General features: G+C 34.1%; 1 protein-coding gene across 1 annotated transcript in view; it reads right to left on the bottom strand.

Moving 5' to 3' along the window:
- The window catches only part of LOC101887451 (ras guanine nucleotide exchange factor P), a 44,033-nt gene extending 36,610 nt beyond the window's left edge, over positions 1 to 7,423 (bottom strand). The window contains exon 1 of the mRNA XM_005181732.4: positions 7,280 to 7,423. The gene's annotated coding sequence lies outside the window, so the exon portion shown is untranslated. The remainder of the gene's footprint in view (positions 1 to 7,279) is intronic.
- Between the last annotated feature and the right edge of the window lie 13,590 nt (positions 7,424 to 21,013).

The raw sequence follows: 21,013 nt of genomic DNA, 5'->3' as shown, positions 1-21,013 counted from the left end.
TTTTGGGGAGACTATACTTTTGCTTTTTGGGATGAAATGAATTGTAATTGTATTAGGAACCCGATATTGTAAACACGATAATGACGTTCTACTATTTTTTTTCGCGATTTTCTTTAAAATTAAAATATGTGAGAAAAGTGGTAAATGTGAATGAGTTATCAAGTTTAAGAAATTCTAAAATTAAGCTTTTTCGTAAATATAAAAAATCAGGCTTAACAATCGACTACACTAATTACTCTGTTGCTAGGTCTAAATATACTTAAGATTCTCGTAGATTATATAATATTTACCTCGACAAGATTAAAAATAATTTTAAATCCAATCCTAAATTTTTTTTTGATTTCGTTAACCTAAAACGAAAGGTTTCCTCAAAGCCCTCAGTATTGAAATATAGCAATAAGGAATTTTTCACAGGCACTATTCCAGTACATCTTGCCAAATTAAAGATTCGTATTCTAATAAATTGTCCCAGTCTGATCAAATTTGTATGCCTTTTCTACAACGTCAAGAGGTATCCAATAGTCTGCGTAGTTTAAAAGCTATTATATGTCCAGGCCCGGATGGCATACCTTATATAATTCTAATGTATTGTTCAGACACATTTGCACTCCCTTTAACTATATTGTTAATTTTGTTCACCTAAATTTGGTCACTTTCCTACTTTATGAAAAAAACTTATATTATACCTTTACATAAGTCTGGTAGCCTTACAAATGTATCAAATTATAGAGGAACTGCAAAATTAAGTGTCATACCAAAATTGTTCGAAAAATTAATTACTGCAGTAATTTCACTGAAAATTCAATCTATAATGAGTCCATATCAGCATGGTTTTCGTAGTGGTCTTTCAACTACAACAAATCTTATACAATTTATGTCAACAGTAATAAAAGGATTTGTTCAGCGTAAACAAACTGATACAATTTATACTGATTTTAGTAAAGCTTTTGATAGGGTTAACCATGAACTCCTAATATATAAATTGAATTATATGGGTTTCAACACAAACTTAGTCAAATGGATATCATCTTATTTACAAGATAGATCACAACAACCAAAACGATTAACGTTCCATCAGGTGTTCCGCAAGGAAGTCACCTTGGACCGGTCCTCTTTCTTTCATTTAACCACGATTTACCCGATTCCATAAATTACTCGAAATTGTTAATGTATGCAGATCATTTCCCATAATTGTAATAAGCAAGCTAGTTTACTTCAAAACGATTTAAGCAAATGTAAGCATATGTGCTTCTCCAGATCTTCTTCTCTGATATTGCAATATAATATTGACGGTCATTCATTATCAACTGAAGATTCATTTGTCGATCTTGGCCTCTTTATGGATCCAAAATTAAATTTTAATAGCCATGTAATAACAATGGTAAATAAAGCAAATGGTGTTTTAGGTTTTGTTAGACGGTGGGCAAATAATTTTCTGATCCATATATAACAAAACAATTATTTACGTCTCTTGTTAGACCTATATTAGAATACGGTTCTGTTGTATGGGATCCGCAATATGCAATATACTCAGATAAAATAGAATCCGTGCAAAAACAATTTCTGCTATTTGCCTTACGAGGTTTACATTGGAATAGTATTTTTTTTGCCTTATTATGCTAGCAGCCTAAAATTGATTAGATAGAATTAGAAAAAATATTAAATGGTAATATACCTTCAGATTTCCTAATCTTATCTATTCGAATCAATGTTCAGTTAAGATCTAGTAAATATTACCAATTATTATATATCGATTTTCCCCGCACGAATTATTCAATGGGTGACTTTAATTCTGTGTGCTGTGATGTAGATTTTGGTATGCGTTTAGAAGTTATTAAATCTAGAATTTTATTTTTAAACAATTAAAATACATGTTTTATATTTTTGGCAAACTAGATGATGAATTAGATTCTGCAGCTGGTTTTGTTCCTTCTAAATTCCCATTATGATGCGGATCCCTACGTAAAGTGAGGTCGCCCCTCGGCAGGGGTGGGAATGTGAGACGTGGAAACGTTCGATAAAAAAAACAGAAAGTCCTTAATAAAAGTCGGGCGGGGCCAACTTTATGATACCCTACACCACTTTGCTAATTTAGTAGAGCTCCACATAACAAATAAAAGTTTTTATGGGAGAATTCAATCAAACATGCTATGATTATAATTATAGTTTAAAGTTCAAAGGGCTAAATATGACGAAGCATTTGTATCTTTTAAATTCGGACTTGTATTGCCCATTTGGTGCAAAATTAATTTGAAATCAGATAAAGATATATATGGGAGCTATATCCAAATCTGAACCGATCTCGATAAAATTTGTGCAAAGATATTTCTGAGCTCTAATTTATATATTTCCCTGTATATCGTTGTTACGGAGTGCATATTACGGTTATGGGTAACAAATACAACAAATCGGATGAACAATGTATAAGGGAGCTATAGCTATATCTGAACCGATCTTCACCAAATTCGACATACTACCTTCTAGACTCAATTCGGTCGTATGTGCCAAATTTTATCCCGTTTGTGCAAATATTAGACGTTTGGTGCACAAAAAAACGTAAATCGGACGAAGTTATGTATGGGAGCTATATTCAAATCTAAACCGATCTCGATAAAATTTAGCAAAGGTATTTCTGAACTGCATTTGATATATTTCCCCAAATATTGTTGTTACAGAGTGCATATTACGGCTGCGGAGGGCAGAAATAACAAATCGGATGAACAATATATATGGGAGCTATAGCTATATCTGAACCGATTTCGATCAAATTTGGCATACTTATTTTCAGGCCTAATTTGGTTGTATTCGGGCGGATATTACATGTTTGGTGCACAATAAAAGGCAAATCGGACGAAGATGTATATGGGAGCTATATCTAAATTTTTACCGATTATCTTCAATTTCAATAGGGTTCGTCCTTGGGTCAAACAAATGTTGTTTGCAAAATTTCATCTCAATCGGATAATAAATGCGACCTGCATTTTGTTCACAAGAATACATGGACAGACGGACGGACTGACATGCCTAAATCAACTCAGAAAGTGATTCTATGGAGATCCTCAAAAGTAACTATGGGTCTATCTCGCTTTCTTCTCCATATTACAAACAAATGCACAAAGACATAATACCCTTACCATTATGTGGTGAAGGGTATAAATACTTGTTAAAATTTACTTGCTTATTGGTAAATTTGAAATTACAATTCTCTAGGTTTAGGGTTGTGTTTAAATTTAATCATTTAATCTCTTGTATCATGAAGATGACTAAATTAATAAATGAAATTTCGGTTATTCTTTACCGCGAAAAATTTTCCACATTGCACTGAAGTTACAATTTATAATAAACCAGTAAGGAAAGCTCAAAAGTCGGACGGGGCCGACTATATGATACCCTACACCACTATGCATATTTAGTAGAGCTCTCGTAAAAAGGTTTATACAGGGCATTTCAGAGCTCTATGAGATATTTGGTACAAAATCAAAATCTATCTAATTCTATCGTGCATTTTACGAACTATAGCTATCTCTGAGCCGGGTTTCTCCAAATTTTACGTATTAGCTTCTAGACTAGTGATTTGGGCTGATATTGACCATTTAGTGCACATTTAACCCGAAATCGGATGAAGATATATATGAGAGCTATATCCAAATCTGAACCGATTTCGATAAAATTTAAAACAGCTTTTCCTGTGCTCCATCTAATACCTGGTACCAAATATCACGGTTGTAGAGTGAATATTACGAATATATGGGACTAAAACATTAAATCGGATGAAACATATATATGGTTGCTATACCTATATCTGAACCGATTTTCACTAAATTATTAATTATTATTTATATACTTGCTTCTAGGCTGAATTTGGTCCGATGTACTAAAATTCAGTCCATTTGGACTTATATTGGCCATTTGGTGCACAATTAACCCGAAATCGGATGAAGATATATATGGGAGCTATATCCAAATCTGAACCGATTTCGATAAAATTACAAACAGCTATTTCTGGGCTGTATCTTATATCTGGTACCAAATATCATTCTTGTGGAGTGCATATTACGAATGTGAGAGGCTTAAACACCAAATCGGATGAAAGATATATATGGGAGCTATAGCTATATCTGAACCGATTTTCTCCAAATTTGATATACTTGCTTCTAGGCTGAATTTGGTCCGATGTACTAAAATTCAGGTAATTTGGACTGATAGTGGACATTTGGTGCACGTTTAACCCGAAATCGGATGAAGATATATATGGGAGCTATAGCTGTTTCTGAACCGATTTTCTCCAAATTTGTTGTATTTTCTTTAAGGCTAATCTCGGTCTCATGTGCCAAAATTCTGGCCATTTGGGCTGATATTGGCCATTTGGTGGTCAATTAACCCGAAATCGGATGAAGATATATATGGGAGCTATATCCAAATCTGAACCGATTTCGATAAAATTTAAAACAGCTATTTCTGTGCTCCATCTAATATCTGGTACCAAATATCACGGTTGTGGAGTGCATAGTAGGAATGTGAGGGACTTAAAGATCAAATCGGATGAAAGATATATATGGGAGCTATAGCTATATCTGAACCGATTTTCTCCAAATTTGATATACTTGCTTCTAGGCCGAACTCGGTTGGGAGTGCCAAAATTCAGGTAATTTGGACTGATAGTGGATTTTTGGTGCACATTTAACCCGAAATCGGATGAAGATATATATGGGAGCTATATCTAAATTTGATCCGATTCTCACCAATTTCAATAGGGTTCGTCCTTGGGCCAAAAAAATATTGTTTGGAAAATTTCATCTCAATCGGGTAATAAATGCGACCTGCATTTTGTTCACAAGAATACATGGACAGACGGACGGACGGACGGACGGACAGACGGACTGACATGCATAAATCGACTCAGAAAGTGATTCTATGAAGGTTCTCAAAAGTAACTATGGGTCTATCTCGTTTCCTGCTCCATGTTACAAACAAATGCACAAAGACATAATACCCTTACCACTATGTGGTGCAGGGTATAAAAAGAATATCTGAACTTAAAGGGAACTTAAACACAAATCGCTAATATTACAATCGAGTCTATTCAGCTGGGGTTTTGTTTCAAGATTTTTGTCTTAAGTAGTGGACCCTGCGTAATTTTACTTGTTCCATGAGTATCTTAAGAGAGATTTTTTTAAATATATGTATGCTCGTTGAGCTCCTGATTGCAGTTTATTATTTTTTTTAACATGTCTGATTGATTTTCATGTCTTTTTTCTTTTTTAGGAATTTAGTAGTTTCTATGCTTGTATTTTCTACATCCGCTATAATATATATAAAATACATATATACATTTTAGACCCCACAAAGTATATATATTCTTGATCAGCATAAAATTCTATGTCGATTTAGCAATGTCCGTCCGTCTATCCGTCTGTGGAAATCACTTAAGCTTCGGAACGAAATGAAGTAGGTTGATAACATTTTACTCAAATGTGTATTATTTCTGCAGGACTTTTGGTATTGAAAATGGGCCATGTATATATATAACGTTACCTCCCGATTTTCGGTATTTTAATGATTTTAGCGACATTATTTAACGGAATTATTTCAAGTTTTGCATTTTAAGTTCGTAATGCATACTACAGCCTATGCCAGAAAATTGTCTCTGCGTGTTCATGTTTTATAACCCCCATGGTACCTCCCTATATTCGATATTTTGATGGTTTATAATATATAAACAGATTTTTTCAAGTTTCGCATTTGAATATTGTAATAGCTTGTGACAAAAGTTTCCTATGCACGCCATGTCGTCTTATAGACCCTAATATACGGGTACATTCGGTATTTTTAAGATTTTAACCGAATTTTGAAGGGATTTTTTTTTTTTTTTTTAAATTGCCAATTTTTTAGCAAATGGTGGAGGGTATTCAAAGTTCGGCCCGGCCGAACACACACCTCTCCACCTTGCTTAACTGTTGTTCAGCTAGGTGTAAGGGTTCGATTTTTTTTTTTGGTTTGTTAAGTTTTGTTATGTATTTATTTATTTAACTTAGTTATAAGAAAATTTTATATAGTTGTATATTAATATAAGATATTTTGTCACTTATAAGATATTGGTATATTTTGTTAAATTGTATGAAATGAAAAGGACATCACAAATTTATGGTTCAAATGGTAGTTTTAAAGAAGTCTGATGTTAATAAGAAAGGTTCCTAAAATCTAGAAGGCATTCTAAGCACAGTTACTTAAAAAAGTATCAATTTTAGAAAAAATTTCGATCGTGTAGCCGGAGTTGGACATATCCAGAGGAGGAAATCTAAATCCCCGGCCACAGGACGACAACTTCGGTCCCGTAGGCGCCGATGATACACTTGTTTGGTCTTGCAAATATTGGAATATATTGGGCTCTAACGGAACATTTAGGGTCTATATTTCGGAAAGTACGGACTTTCCCAAGAAATAGCTAAAACTTGTGGTCGGCGAAGGGACCCTTCTTGATCCGATACATATATTGTCCATAATGAGTCTGACCCGGGACAAATGCTAAGCTATATGGAAACAACTTAAGTTTGTAAAAACTCTTAGGTTTTTTCGATTTTTTTTTCGGGGAATTATTTTTTTCTTGGGGACGGACCCGGGACCCCAAATTTTCGACCTGAAAATCCGGGTTCAAGACTTGGTCTAGACCCGGATACACTTACCCGATATAGACAACATACATAGCTTATGAAAATACCTATCCACCAAGTGGTCACATGATGGGGATATTATAAACGGTTCAGAAGTTATAGTAGATTTTTCGGACCCGGATTTTTTATAAAATCCCCAAAAAGTCGAAAAAGGGCCCACTATAGGGGTCAACAAGACTGTTGCAAAATGATTGCTGCCACTCTTGTCTTTCCAAAATGCCACAATTTGTGCTAATACCTTTTCTGGATCCAGAAATGTGGGTCTTTCGACCCGCATAACCCGATTCTAACCAGTTCATTAAAATTATGTTTTCAATAAAAAAAACTTTGTTTCGTACGATACCTATATTGCCTATATCGGGCAAGTGAATCCGGGTCCAGTGCGGGTCCCGGGTCGGTCCCCCAAGAAAAAAATAGTTTCCCGGAAGTAGGGTAAAAATACCTATCACTAGAAAAAATTTCGAAAAAATTAAAGTTTTTAATAAACTGGAGTTAAGACACTACATGTTATTATAGCTGTGATTGTTCAGGTACAAACTGCTTTCAGGACGTTTAAATCATCTTCTTGGTTTTTTGTTGTTCTATTTATCCTCTGCATCAATACGTACCCGTTGTTGTGCCTTTGCTTTATAAAGTGTTCAATGTCACAGTTGACGTTGTATATAAATTCTTCGTCTGCAATCGATAGGTTGGCGTTTGATAGTTTACGTGAACACTGCTCCAACTCCAGTTTTGCTAATTTGTTTGCGGCTTCTTAATAGCCGCTGACCACTTCTGCCAACACAAAGCAACGTACAGACGAATGTTGTCACAAATTTTTTTAGAATATACGAAAATGTATATATGTATGTATGTAGAAAGGAAGCAAAGGCCAGCCAATAAATTCCAATGTGAATTGTCGCACAATCTTTTAAGCTAACTTCTCGCCGTCACTATACATATAGTATGTATGTACATATAAAACAAAACAAGAAATATGAAATGTGATTCCTCGCAGATATTTAACGGAACGCGCTTAAAACACTTTGCACAAGATTTCATGAAGTCAACAATACTTGAAAGGAACTCTTTTTTTAATAGAAGTTTGCAATTAAGCTCGACTTTAGACGATTAGAACGAATTAAAATGTGACTGACGTTCTCCTATAATTCTATCAACAAGAATCATTCTGACAGTTGTCAAAAAAACAATCGGATTTCGGCTAAGCGATTACTAAGACCAAATAAGTAATCGATTTTCGATTGCATTGATAATTGTAATAGCTCTATTCCAGATCTTAAACATGAGTCAATAGAGCAAGTCATTTATGTTTACATGTACGTTTTTAAATTCACTCGGTTTAACCATGATACAATAAAAAGATTAGCTGGTAGCTCTACCAGCTGATTACAATTTTTTTCTAAGTGTGCCCGACTTCTGGCAATTTTGTGTATGTATTTGTTGTTTTGAAAAATAAAAACAAAATATTTACATAATCAATGATTGGAAGAAACTTAAATTGCGGGGATCGCATTAGTAATATAACCAGATTTGCCATGGAATTGAAAGATTGAACACTTAGGATCATCTTTTTGGGAAAACATACAGGTATTTCATTCATCTTTCGCGCTATTCTACTCATTTTAAAAATAAACAAATAATATCAAATGAATGAAAACAATTTGGTGCATAAAATTTTGAGTAATTCTGACAGGAAGCGGGCATATCCTTAGGGCTGTATTTCTGTAGTTTTACAAAGCTGTTCTACCTCCTTATTGTACCATGGGTTTAACCATGGTAGAAGAATGCAGGTAGTCGCATCCATGGTAGGTGTATCAACGCTTGGGAACATTGATGTCGAAAATGTTTAAATGTTTTTTTTTTTTTTTTTTCAAAAATAAGTAGATTTTTGTATGTTTTCTTATACGACACCAACAGGAGGTTATTATGATATGCATTTTTCAAAGATTTTGACGAATTTGAATAATTTTTCTTCAAAATGTTCAATTTCAAAATTGGTTTGACTGTTCAATTGGTTTTTTGAAAAATTCATATCATGAATACCTCTGATTGGCGTCGTATAAGGAACATGTAAAAATGTACTTATTTTTAAAAAAACATTAAAAAAATTTGATTTAACAAACCCGTCGTCCATGGCACAATTACAGAAGGTAAAACAAAGCTACTCCCTGAATACAATCTTTTGGTGTCCTTATTCTGTCAAAACATATACACATTATGGCCGGTTCTTACATATTGCCGGTAGATAAAAAAGTGATGTTGTCGGACACATAAATAACAGCAAAACTTATTTAAATAAAAAAATGGATAACGCAAATCGTTTATTTTATATTGAAGGACTGAATCATAAATTTATTTCACGAAATTAATTACAAATTCGCATTTTGTTTATTATTTTTAAACAAAAATGAAGATGCCATTGTGAAAAAATGCAGTGAATACCAGTTACTTTTAAAAAAGCTTACCATATCTCTGTAAAAATGCATATATTTTAAAGGAAAGATGCAGTAATGAGAACCCGATAATGTGAAATTTTTACTTCACTTTTCCTAAAGTAAGGCATAACAAAAGTGGACTATAAAGGAAAAATATAAGAACGGGCCTATGTGTATGTGTGTGTATTGTTTTGAATAAAAAAATACAATACTTTAAAATTATTTCAAATTTGGTTGCAAAACAAATGCATATTTTCGACGGTAAGGCAACACATTGTACGATTTGAGGATAAAATTGTATTGCCCTATTATTTTAGATTTAATATTGTGGAAAAACCCCAACATTCCATTTTTCGTTCGCGGATTTTCCCCAATATATGAATTTTGTTAAAAAATAATCAAAACCAACTGTTGCATATTTAAAAGTTTATTTGACACTATAAGACACAGAGTTGCATATTTGTAGTTTCTTTGAAGTTGATCAACCTTTCTAATTGAACCATGCCGTCGTCTACATAATTTAACACGCTTATGTAATACTCTGCCCAAATACGCAAGGTACATATTTCAAGCCAATTGTTCCTTTTATACCCTCCACCATACTAAGGAGGGTATATTAATTTTGTCATTCCGTTTGTAACTCCTCGAAATACTCATGTCAGACCCAACAAAGTATATATATTCTTGATCAGCGTAAAATTCTAAGACGATTTAGCCATGTCCGTCTGTCTGTCCGTCTGTCTGTCTGTCTGTTGTAATCACGCTATCTTTCGAACAAATTGAGATAGAAGGCTAAAATTTTGCACACATGTATATTTTCCCAGTAGGCAGGTTAAGTTCGTAAATGGGCCATGTAGGTCCAAGTTATCATATAGCCCCCATATAACGGTACCTCCCGATATTCGGTATTTTGATGATTTTAGCGACATTATTCACCGGAATTATTTCAAATTTGGCATTTGAAGTTCGTAACGGATACTACAGCCTAAGACAGAAAATTATCTGTGAAGGTCCACGTCTTCGTGTAGCCCCCATATAACGGTACCCCCCGATATTCGGTATTTTGATGATTTTAGCGACATTGTTTACCGGAATCGTTTCAAATTTGGTATTTGAAGTTCGTAGTGGATACTACATCCTAAATCCAAAAATGAGCCATATAGGTCCACGTCTTCATATAGCCCCCATATAACGGTACCCCCGATATTCGGTATTTTGATGATTTTAGCGACATTGTTTACCGGAATCGTTTCAAATTTTGTATTTGAAGTTCGTAATGGATACTACATCCAAAGTCAAAAAATGTGCCATGTAGGTCCACGTCTTCATATAGCCCCCATATAACGGTATCCCCCCGATATTCGGTATTTTGATGATTTTAGCGACAATATTTACAGGGATTGTTTCAAATTTCGCATGTGAAGTTTGTAATGGATACTTCAGCCCATGCCAGAAAATTGTCTGTGCAGGTCCACGTCTTCGTATAGCCCCCATATAACGGTACCCCCCATATTCGGTATTTTGATGATTTTAGCTACATTATAAACAGATTTCTCTTCAAGTTTCGCATTTTCTTCCAAATTCCAAAAATGTGCGAAAATTCTAAAATAAATAAACCAATTATTGTATACTTTAAACGCCACAAAAAACTAGCTTATCTCCTTCTACAGCAACTAAGCTTGCCACTTAGCTATGTATATAAAAATATGGAAAATTCCTATAAAATAAATAAAAATCAGTTTATTTTCTGATTATTATATATAACTTGCTAACATATGCAAGATCTACAACTTTTTTAGATGAAGTTCGAAATATTTTATTTGTAACTCGTTATATTTCATTTGTTATTCGAGAATTCCATTTGTAATACATACAATTTCATTTAAAATTCTATAATCACTTATTTTATTTGTAATTCATTTTTTATATTTTTATTCGAATTATTCCGTTTGAAATTTGAATTATTTTATCTGTAATTTGAAAAAGTATGTATAAAAGAGTTACCTCTAATTAGTAGCGTGCACAAATATTCAAGTTCCCTATGGTAAAATGCATGGTAGAATTAAGAAGGTAATGTTAGGCAATCATATGATTCCAATTTTTCAAAATTATTCATTTGACAACATCTCATTGTCAAAATGTATGTTTATAAATCCATTGTATACCCACAAATCAGAGATGGGAACCTATTTACAATGCATTGAAATTTGACAAGCTAAGTTACCGACAATGCAGAGTTGGCAATGATTATTTGAAATTTGACTTTACCTTCTTAATACGGTCCATATCTTTAAATCTACCAAATAATAAGTTCCCAATTACAAACATTCACATTATTTGTATTAATAGTTTCTATTTTAAACAAAAAAAAATTGCTCAGTTGTCAATGTTGAAATTTTTCAACTGAAGTTTCTTACGGTCAACGTATTTTGATGGCAGTTATATAAATACTGTTGTGTGCAATCGAAATTGTTTTTTTTTTTAAAAAACAGACAAGATTTTTGCTCCCGCTGGTTGCAAACGTCGATGATAGGAAAAAGAACCGGAAAGGATACTGCCAATAATTTAATGATTTAGAAAAAAGTAATGCAAATGTTGTTTGTTGATGGAAGTTAGGGATCACATAACGGTGCCAATAAATGCAACCCTGTGTTAATTGTAGGGTTGTGTAATTAAAGTACTAAAAAGGGGAAGATAAATAAATGCTTCGTTCCAGAAAAAGTTGTACATTCTCACAGTTCTGGAACAGAACAAAATAAAAAGTGGAAAAGAGGGAAAATTCGGCGTCTTTTTGATCTTGTTGTGAAATTGAGGTGCTCGGTGCTCTTGAAAAATATGAACTACGACAGATATTGTCAATTTTGCAATTCAATTTTATCTCGTACCATTTTTAAAAAGAAATTCCAACTACAGATCTGATCTTAGAAAATATACAGGGTGAGATAAAAAAAACTGCAACAAAGTCAAACGCCATAATTTTCAAATTTTTTTTAATTTTATTCAATGACAGCAAAAAATGTCGGAAAAAGCATAAAATTTTAGAATAAGTTTAGATTTGTTCGAATTGGTCACCTTTGGCACGAATTATGACCTTCAAACGGCCAATGAAACCGTCACACGCTGCCCGAATGTTGCTCTGCGGTATTTTGGCCCATTCCCGGTGAAGCGCTTGTTTGATATGATCGACACTTCGGTATTTTTTAGCGCCAACCTTTCTTTCCAAAATACTCCAGACACAATAGGTCAACGGATTGGTATCCGGAGATTTTGGTGGCCATTGTGCCCTGTTTCCAGCGAGGAATCTCAATGTTTGCGTGCCCAAGGCTTTAATACAACCTCCAGAATGTTTTCGCTACAATATTTGGCATTTATTCTGATGCCACGGTCGATTAATACGAGCGTAGTGTTATGGCGGCCCACACCATCACCATGGCCGGCGCATGAGCTCTGGTGGCCAACAAAAGGTGCACATTTTCTTTGGCAAGTAAACACACATCATTTTGTTTGTTTACAAGCTGCTGGATAACGAATGTTTGCTCATCGAGAAAACCAAATTCGGCAGTTCACCACTTTCGGTCACGCGAAGCAACTCTTTAGCTCTTTTTTTAGAATTTCAATGGCTTTACCCCGAGCTCATTTTTCAATATTAGTCGAATAGAATATTGCGATATGTTCAGCTCACGAGCCATTGTTCGGCCACTGCGACGCGGGTTTCGACCAAGTCGCTTCTTTACTTTTCGAACCATTTCTGCCAATGTTGCCATTTTCTTCCGTCCACTTCCTTGACGTCGGGCTACGCTACCAGTATCACGGTAACGAGCGATGGCACGAGACACAAAAGATTTATTCACATTTAAATGTTGGAGTGCTCTAACGATATCCACTTGTGTTTTTCTTGCCAAATATAAAGAAATCACGCTTGAATTTCATCACGAATAAATTTTTTTTTTGTAAAATTCTCACCAAAATACTTCTGTACGCTTGTAAACAATATAATGAGCTGTCTGTGGAATAATTTTAACAGCTGTCGGACGAGTGGCTTAGAAATGACAGTCTGAAGTTGGTTGCATTTTTTAATCTCACCCTTACAATTAGAAAAGTTGTTCAACTTCAAAAAACTGGGAAAAATACAACTCTACCGGAGTCTTATAGTGTCAAATAGAATTTTAAATATGCAACAATTGGTTTTGTTTATTTTATATTTTTTCCTACAAAATTCTTATACTGGGGAAAAATAACAAAACATGAAAGAAACGTTGGGGTTATTCCATAGGGTTATTCCATGATAAAAGATCAATGCCGTTTAATCCGTACAATTGTACAATTGTCGAAAATATGTATTTCTGTTACACATGAATTTGAAATACTTTATTTTTTATTTCTTTTTTATTCAAAACAATACACACACATAAACAAAATGTTTCGAGAGGATAGGGGCACCAAATGAAAAAATGTATTTTGGAGGTAGCTTTATTCTACCTTCTGTAATTATCCCATGGTTGTAACTTGTAAAATTAAACAAGTAAAAAAGCAGTAACTTCGACCTTGAATATCTTCCACCATTTGGAACGAATTAGAAAATTAAAAAAAAACAAAATCCATTAAAAATTCTGTTAAAATCGTTAAAATACCTAATATCAGAAGGTGCCGATATATGGGGGGATATACGATATTGTGGATCAATATAGACGAATCTATGTCTGGGGGTAAAGTACTCACAAAGAACTACTTGTGTAGAATTTCAGACAATTCCATTGAAAAATGTTGCTAAAATCATCAAAATACCGAATATGGGGGGTACCGTTATATGGCGAACTATATAGTTTATTATCTTCCAGGGAATACTCACAAGGAACTTCTTGTGTAGATTTTCAGACAATACCATTGGAAAATGTGGCTAAATCATCAAAATACCGCACATCGGAGTGTACCGTTATATGGGGTACGATATTGTGGACCTATATACACAATTATCTTTCAGGGGGTAAAATACTCACAAAGAACTCGTTGTGTAGAATTTCAGGCAATTCCGTTGAAAAATGTGGCTAAAATCATCAAAATACCGAATATTGGGGGGTACCGTTTTATGGGGGATATGCGATATCGTGGACCTATATAGACAATTCTCTTTCAGGGGGTAAAGTACTCCTTGGGACTCCTTGTGTAGAATTTCAGACGATTCCATTAAAAAATGTGGCTAAAATCATCAAAATACCGAATATCGGGGGGTACTGTTATATGGGGGCTATACATTATCGTGGACCGATCTTCTAACTTTACCTGCCTGCAGACAAAAGACAGATCTGTGCAAAATTTTAGCTTCCTATTTTAATTCGTTTTGACTGTAGCGAGATTACAACAGACGGACGGACATGGCTAAATCGTCTTAGAATTTTACGCTGATCAATAATATATATACTTTGTTGGGTCTAAAATGATTATTTCGATGAGTTACAAACGGAATGACGAACTTAATATACCCTCCATACTATGTATGGTGGAGGGTGTAATAATGTTGGTGTTCGTTGGTGTTGTGTGCAATGTAGAAAACTCCTGCAGACTTTTAAAATTTTGTAAAGGATTTGTAGTCGGAATTGACATCTATGAAAAAAGAATTTTCCTTACTATCACTCCGATTTTAGAATTTCTCTACATTGTTTGAGAAATACCAAGAACTAGATGAGTTTGTGTCGTCACCGTCAGTTTCTGGTTAGAAGCGCAAAAGGGCTGCGGAAAAGGCATCAACTAAGAGAATGCCTAGTCGCAAAGCCATATTTTCTGTGGAGAGCACTGTTCCACAGCCAGTTTCAGTTAATTAATTAACTTAACGGCGATATAAGTAAAGGGGTAAATAATCCTGAGGTTAGGAGTATTGACTGTGAGGTTTCTAAGAAAACTTCACAATCCACTCATGACATTCAGGAATTATTATTTCCCATATCTAATGATCGTCCCGAGACTGTTACTTAGAAAACTATCTTATCTATAACTTATCTATGGCTTCCGTCATGAAAATTATATTTGCAACAAGGTTTACACCAGAAACGGCCGCTGACAAAAGTTATTATAAACTCCATTTGGAACGAATTAGAAAATTTTCAAAAAAATAAAATCCATTGAAAATTCTGTTAAAATCTTTAAAATACCTAATATCGGAAGGTGCCGATATATGGGGGGATATACGATATTGTAGACCTATATAAACAAATCCCTTTCAGGGGTTAAAGTGCTCACAAAGAACTCCTTATGTGGATTTTGTGTAGAATTTCAGACAATTCCGTTGAAAAATGTGGCTGAAATCATCAAAATACCGAATATCGGGGGGTACCGTTATACGCGGGCTATACGATATCGTGGACCTATATAGATAATTCTCTTTCAAGGTATAAAGTACCCACAAGGAATTGGATTATCAGACAATTCCGTTGAAAATGTGGCTAAAATCATCAAAATACCGAATATCGGGGGGAGCGTTATATGGGGGATATACGATAACGATATATAGACAATTCTAGTTCAGGGGGTGAAATACTCATAATGAACTCCTTGTGTGGACTTTCAGACCATTCCATTAGAAAATGTGATAAGATCATAAAAATACCGAATATCGAGGGGTACCGTTATATGGGGGCTATACGATATCGTGGACCTATATAGACAATTATCTTACAGGGGTAAAATACCCACAAGGATCTCCTTGTGTGGATTTTCAGACAACTCTGTTGAAAATTGTGGCTAAAATCATCAAAATACCGAATATCGGGGGAAGCGTTGTATGGAGGCTATACGATATCATGGGCCTAAAGAGACAATTCTCATTCATGGGGTAAAGTGCTTACAAGGAACTCCTTGTGTAGAATTTCAGACAATTCCGTTGAAATATGTGGCTAAAATCATCAAAATACCGAATATCGAGGGGTACCGTTATATGGGAGCTATACGATATCTTGTACCGATATAGTCCATCTTCTAACTTGACCTGTCTGCAGACAAAAGACAGATCTGTGCAAAATTTTAGTTTCATATCTTTATTCTTTTTGACTGTAGCGTGATTACAACAGACGGACGGACGGACAGGGCTAAATCGTCTTAGAATTTTACGCTGATCAAGAATATATACACTTTGTTGGGTCTAAAATGATTATTTCGATGAGTTACAAACGGAATGACGAACTTAATATACCCTCCATACTATGTATGGTGGAGGGTATAAAAATCAAAAATTGAGGGACATTACTTTTTGAGATGTTATAAGCTCCGATCTGCATTTTCTGAAAGTAGATCTTCTTTCAAAATTGCTCCTGAAAATATTTTTGTACAGTTGATTTCAAATGATTTTTGGCTAGACAATTCATTAAAGAATTTCTGGAGAGATCCCATAATTTAGCTCATTTGCCTCTAAGACCAGATTCAGTGTCCAAAAAACTAAATAATTCATTTTCTCTTTGCTATCAGAATGTAAGGGGGACTTAACAAAATATTAATAGCATTGGTTTCTATTAGAATGTATTGGTTTTCTCCGAAACTTGGTGAAAACATGTATATTAAATAGTAAAGTTTTATATTCAAAATATCAAATATTTAGAAAAGATTGTGTTTGTAAAAAAGGCGGTGGCGTCCTTATTGTAGTTGATGCCGAATATACCACCAATTTTATAGATTTAAATGATTTTGTTGGTTTGGTGTTTCCATTGAATTGGGCAAATTTAAAGTGTTTGTAACTTGTTTTTATATTCTACCTCCATCTTCACGTAAAAATAAATAACTCTGATTGTATTCTGATTCTTGGTGATTTCAATGTGCCTTCCATTGGGTGGCTTCCAATGTCAGATTCTGAAGCTTTGAATTATGCATCGTTTTTGTGACATAAATCTTCGTGAAATAAACATTGTGAATTCTTAATTTGGTTTGTGTAAATATAACACAACATTATGAAATATTCCGATATACCGTCATTTCCTCGTAAATTGGGCCTCTGTGTAATAGCCATAAAGATCTGGAATATTTTATTGATGGATTTTATGGTATTTTAAATAGATTTAAACTGGAATGTGTTCCAACTGCTAAAGTTAAAAATTCTAATAAATATCCATCGATAACCTCTGAATTATCAAGTTTAAAAAATTCTAAAAATAAGCTTTTTCGTAAATACAAAAAATCAGGCTTAACAATAGACTATACTAATTACTCTGTTGCTAGATTTAAATATACTTTAGAGTCTCGTAGATTGTATAATCTTTACCTCGACAAAATTAATAATAATTTTAAATCCAATCCTAAATCTTTTTATGATTTCGTTAACCTAAAACAAAAGGTTTCCTCTAAACCCTAAGTATTGAAATATAACAATAAAGAATTTGTCACAGGCACAGATATTGCTGAGAGTTTCGCAGTTTTTTTGCCACAACCTATTCCAGTACATCTTGCCAAATTAAAGATTCGTTGTCCCAGGCTGATCATATTTGTATGCCTTTTCTACAACGTCAAGGCGTATCAAATAGTCTGCGTAGTTTAAAATCGATTAAATGTCCAGACCCGGATGGCATACCTAATATAATTCTTAAATATTGTTCAGAAACTTTAGCACTCCCTTTGACTATATTGTTTAATTATTCACTTAACTTTGGTCACTTAGCTACTTTATGAAAAAAAAAAAACATATATTATACCTTTACATAAGTCTGGTAGTCTTACAAATGTATCAAATTATAGAGGAACTGCAAAATTAAGTGTCATACCAAAATTGTTCGAAAAATAAATTACTCCAGTAATTTCACTGAAAATTCAATCTATATTGAGTCCATATCAGCATGGTTTTCCTAGTGGTCTTTCAACTACAACAAATCTTAAACAATTTACGTAAACAGTAATAAAATGATTTATTCAGCGTTGACAAACTGACACAATTTATGCTGATTTTAGTAAAGCTTTCTATAGAGTTAACCTTGAACTCCTAGTATATAAACTTTCAAACTTAGTCAAATGGATATCATCTTTGCTTACAAGATAGGTCATAACTAGTTTTGTTTGAAAGGTATCTATTCAAATCGATTAACGTTCCATCGGGTGTTCCGCAAGGAAGTCACCTTGGACTGGTCCTCTTTCTTATATTTATCAACGATTTACCCAATTCCATAAATTACACGAAATTGTTATTGTATGCAGGTGAAGTTAAATTTTAAAATTACTCCGAAACGATTTAGATCATGGTACAATAAAATCAAGGTAGGGCTAAGATACCATATGATTTTAACTTTTTTATTTTCTTGGCTTAATATGTCAATTTTATTTGTTTATGTTTGCATTCTATTCAAAAATAAAACCATTTTCAGAAAATATTCAAAAAATAGTTAGCCTACCTTGTACCATGATTTAGATAGCCTTTTCAATGGCACAGGTTAAATTGTATGGGTTCAAATTTAAACAAATGTAAGCATATGTGCTTCTCCAGATTGATTTCTCTTATATTGCAATATAATATTGACGGTCATTCATTATCAACTGAAGATTCGTTTGTCGATCCTGGCCTCTTGATGGATCCAAAATTAAATTTTAATAGCCATTCAATAACAAGGGTAAATAAAACAAATGGTATTTTAGGTTGTGTAAACGGTGATCCATATACAACAAAACAGTTATTTACGTCTCTTGTTAGACCTATATTAGAATACGGATGTGTTGTATGGGATCCCATGGTAGAAGAATATAGGTAGAAGCGTCGACACAGCTGCTGGGACAATGAACTGTCAAACCAACTTTGAAATTGAAAATGTTGAATGAAAATTTATTAAAATTTGTAAAAATTTTTGGAAAAAAAACGCGAATTTTAATAGAATCTGACTGACGTAGTATAAGGAAACATATAAAAATCTACTTATATTTGCAAAAAACATTTAAATTTTTTTGACACATCAATGCCCCCAAGCGTTGATGCATCTACCTGTATTCTTCTGCCATGATGGGATCTTCAATATGCAAAATACTCAGATAAAATAGAATACGTGCAAAAATAATAGAACACAAATTTTGTTTTGCCTTCTCATACTAAAAGTGCCCATTAAAGGCTGGTAAAATGACCGTCGGCAAAAATAACCTAAAATAAATTAAATTAATTAAGAGCCAAGCTTAAAGGAAACATGTAAAAAAGGAGTAAGTTCGGCCGGGCAGAACTTTGAATACCCACCACCATTTGGAACGAACTAGAAAACTTTCAAAAAATAAAATCCATTAAACATTCTGTTAAAATCTTTAAAATATCGAATATCGGGAGGTACCGATATATGGGGGGATATACGATATTGTGGACCTATATAGACAATTACCTTTCAGGGGTTAAAGTGCTCACACTCCTTGTGTGGATTTTCAGACAATTCCTGAAAATCCACACAAGGAGTGGCTATACGATATCGTGGACCTATATAGATAATTCTCTTCCGAGGTATAAAGTACCCACTAGGGACTCCTTGTGTGGAATTTCAGACAATTCCATTGAAAAAATGTGGCTAACATCATCAAAATACCGAATATCGGGGGGTACCGTTATATGGGGGCTATACGATATCGTGGACCTATATAGATAAGTCTCTTTCAAGGGATAAAATACTCATAAGAACCTCTTTTAAGGATTTTCAGACCATTCCGTTAGATAAAGTGACTAACATCGTCAAAATACCGAATATCGTGGACCAATATACCCCATCTTCGAACTTGACCTAAAACAGTAGACAAAAGAGGGATCTGTGTAAAATTCTAGCTTCCTATCTTAATTCGTTTAGACTGTAGCGTGATTACAACAGAAGGACAGACGGGCGGACGGACAGAGCTAAATCGTCTTAGAATTTTACGCTGATCAAGAATATATGTACTTTGTTGGGTCTGACATGAGTATTTCCATCTGTCTGTTGTAGTCACGCTATCTTTCGAACGAATTGAGGTAGAAGGCTAAACATTTGCACACGTGTTTATTTTTCCAGTAATATTTTTTATAATATAATATTTTTCATATAGCCCCCATATAACGGTACCTCCCGATATTCGGTATTTTGATGATTTTAGCGACATTATTCACCGGAATTGTTTCAAATTTGGTATTTGAAGTTCGAAATGGATACTACAGCCTAAGACAGAAAATTGTCTGTGCAGGTCCACGTCTTCGTGTAGGCCCCATATAATGGTAACTCCCTATATTCGGTATTTTGATGATTTTAGCGTCATTATTCACCGGAATTGTTTCAAATTACGTATTTAGAGTTCGTAATGGGAACTACAGTCTGTGACAGAAAATTGTCTGTGACAGAAAATTGTCATAGACATAGGTCTTCGTATAGGCTTCATATACCAGTACCTTCCTATATTCGGTATTTTGAGTTTAGGTATAATACCCACCGAAATTATTTGAGATATCGTATTTGAAGTTCGTAATGGATGCTACAGACTATGACAGAAAATTGTCTATGCTGGTCCAGGTCTTCGCAAAGCTTCGATACAACGATAACTCCCTATATACGATATTTTGATGATTTTAGCTACATTATTCACCGTTTATTTCAAGTTTCGAATTTGGATATGGCAATGACTTATGACAAACAATGCCTATGTAGGTCCACGTCGTATAGACACCAATATAACGGCTATATTCGGTATTTTCAAAATTTTAACAGAATTTTTTAAGGATTTTATTTCCAAATCCGTTCCATGGGTGGAGGGTATGGAGGGTATTTAAAGTTCGGCCCGGCCGAACTTACTGCTTTTTAACTAGTGATGTTTATTTAGCATAACGACAACATAAGAGTTTGAGTTTATTTCGCGTGGACAAATTAAGACGTCCCCATCCATGTGAGAGCTCTGTTAGGTAGGAATTCGTATTTTTTGGTGTTAAACAAGCCGGACTTGACCTAAATTTCCAGC

Source organism: Musca domestica, unplaced genomic scaffold, assembly GCF_030504385.1.
Source record: "Musca domestica strain aabys unplaced genomic scaffold, Musca_domestica.polishedcontigs.V.1.1 9, whole genome shotgun sequence".
Classification (NCBI taxonomy): domain Eukaryota; kingdom Metazoa; phylum Arthropoda; class Insecta; order Diptera; family Muscidae; genus Musca; species Musca domestica.
This window is presented reverse-complemented; position numbering and strand designations above follow the sequence as displayed.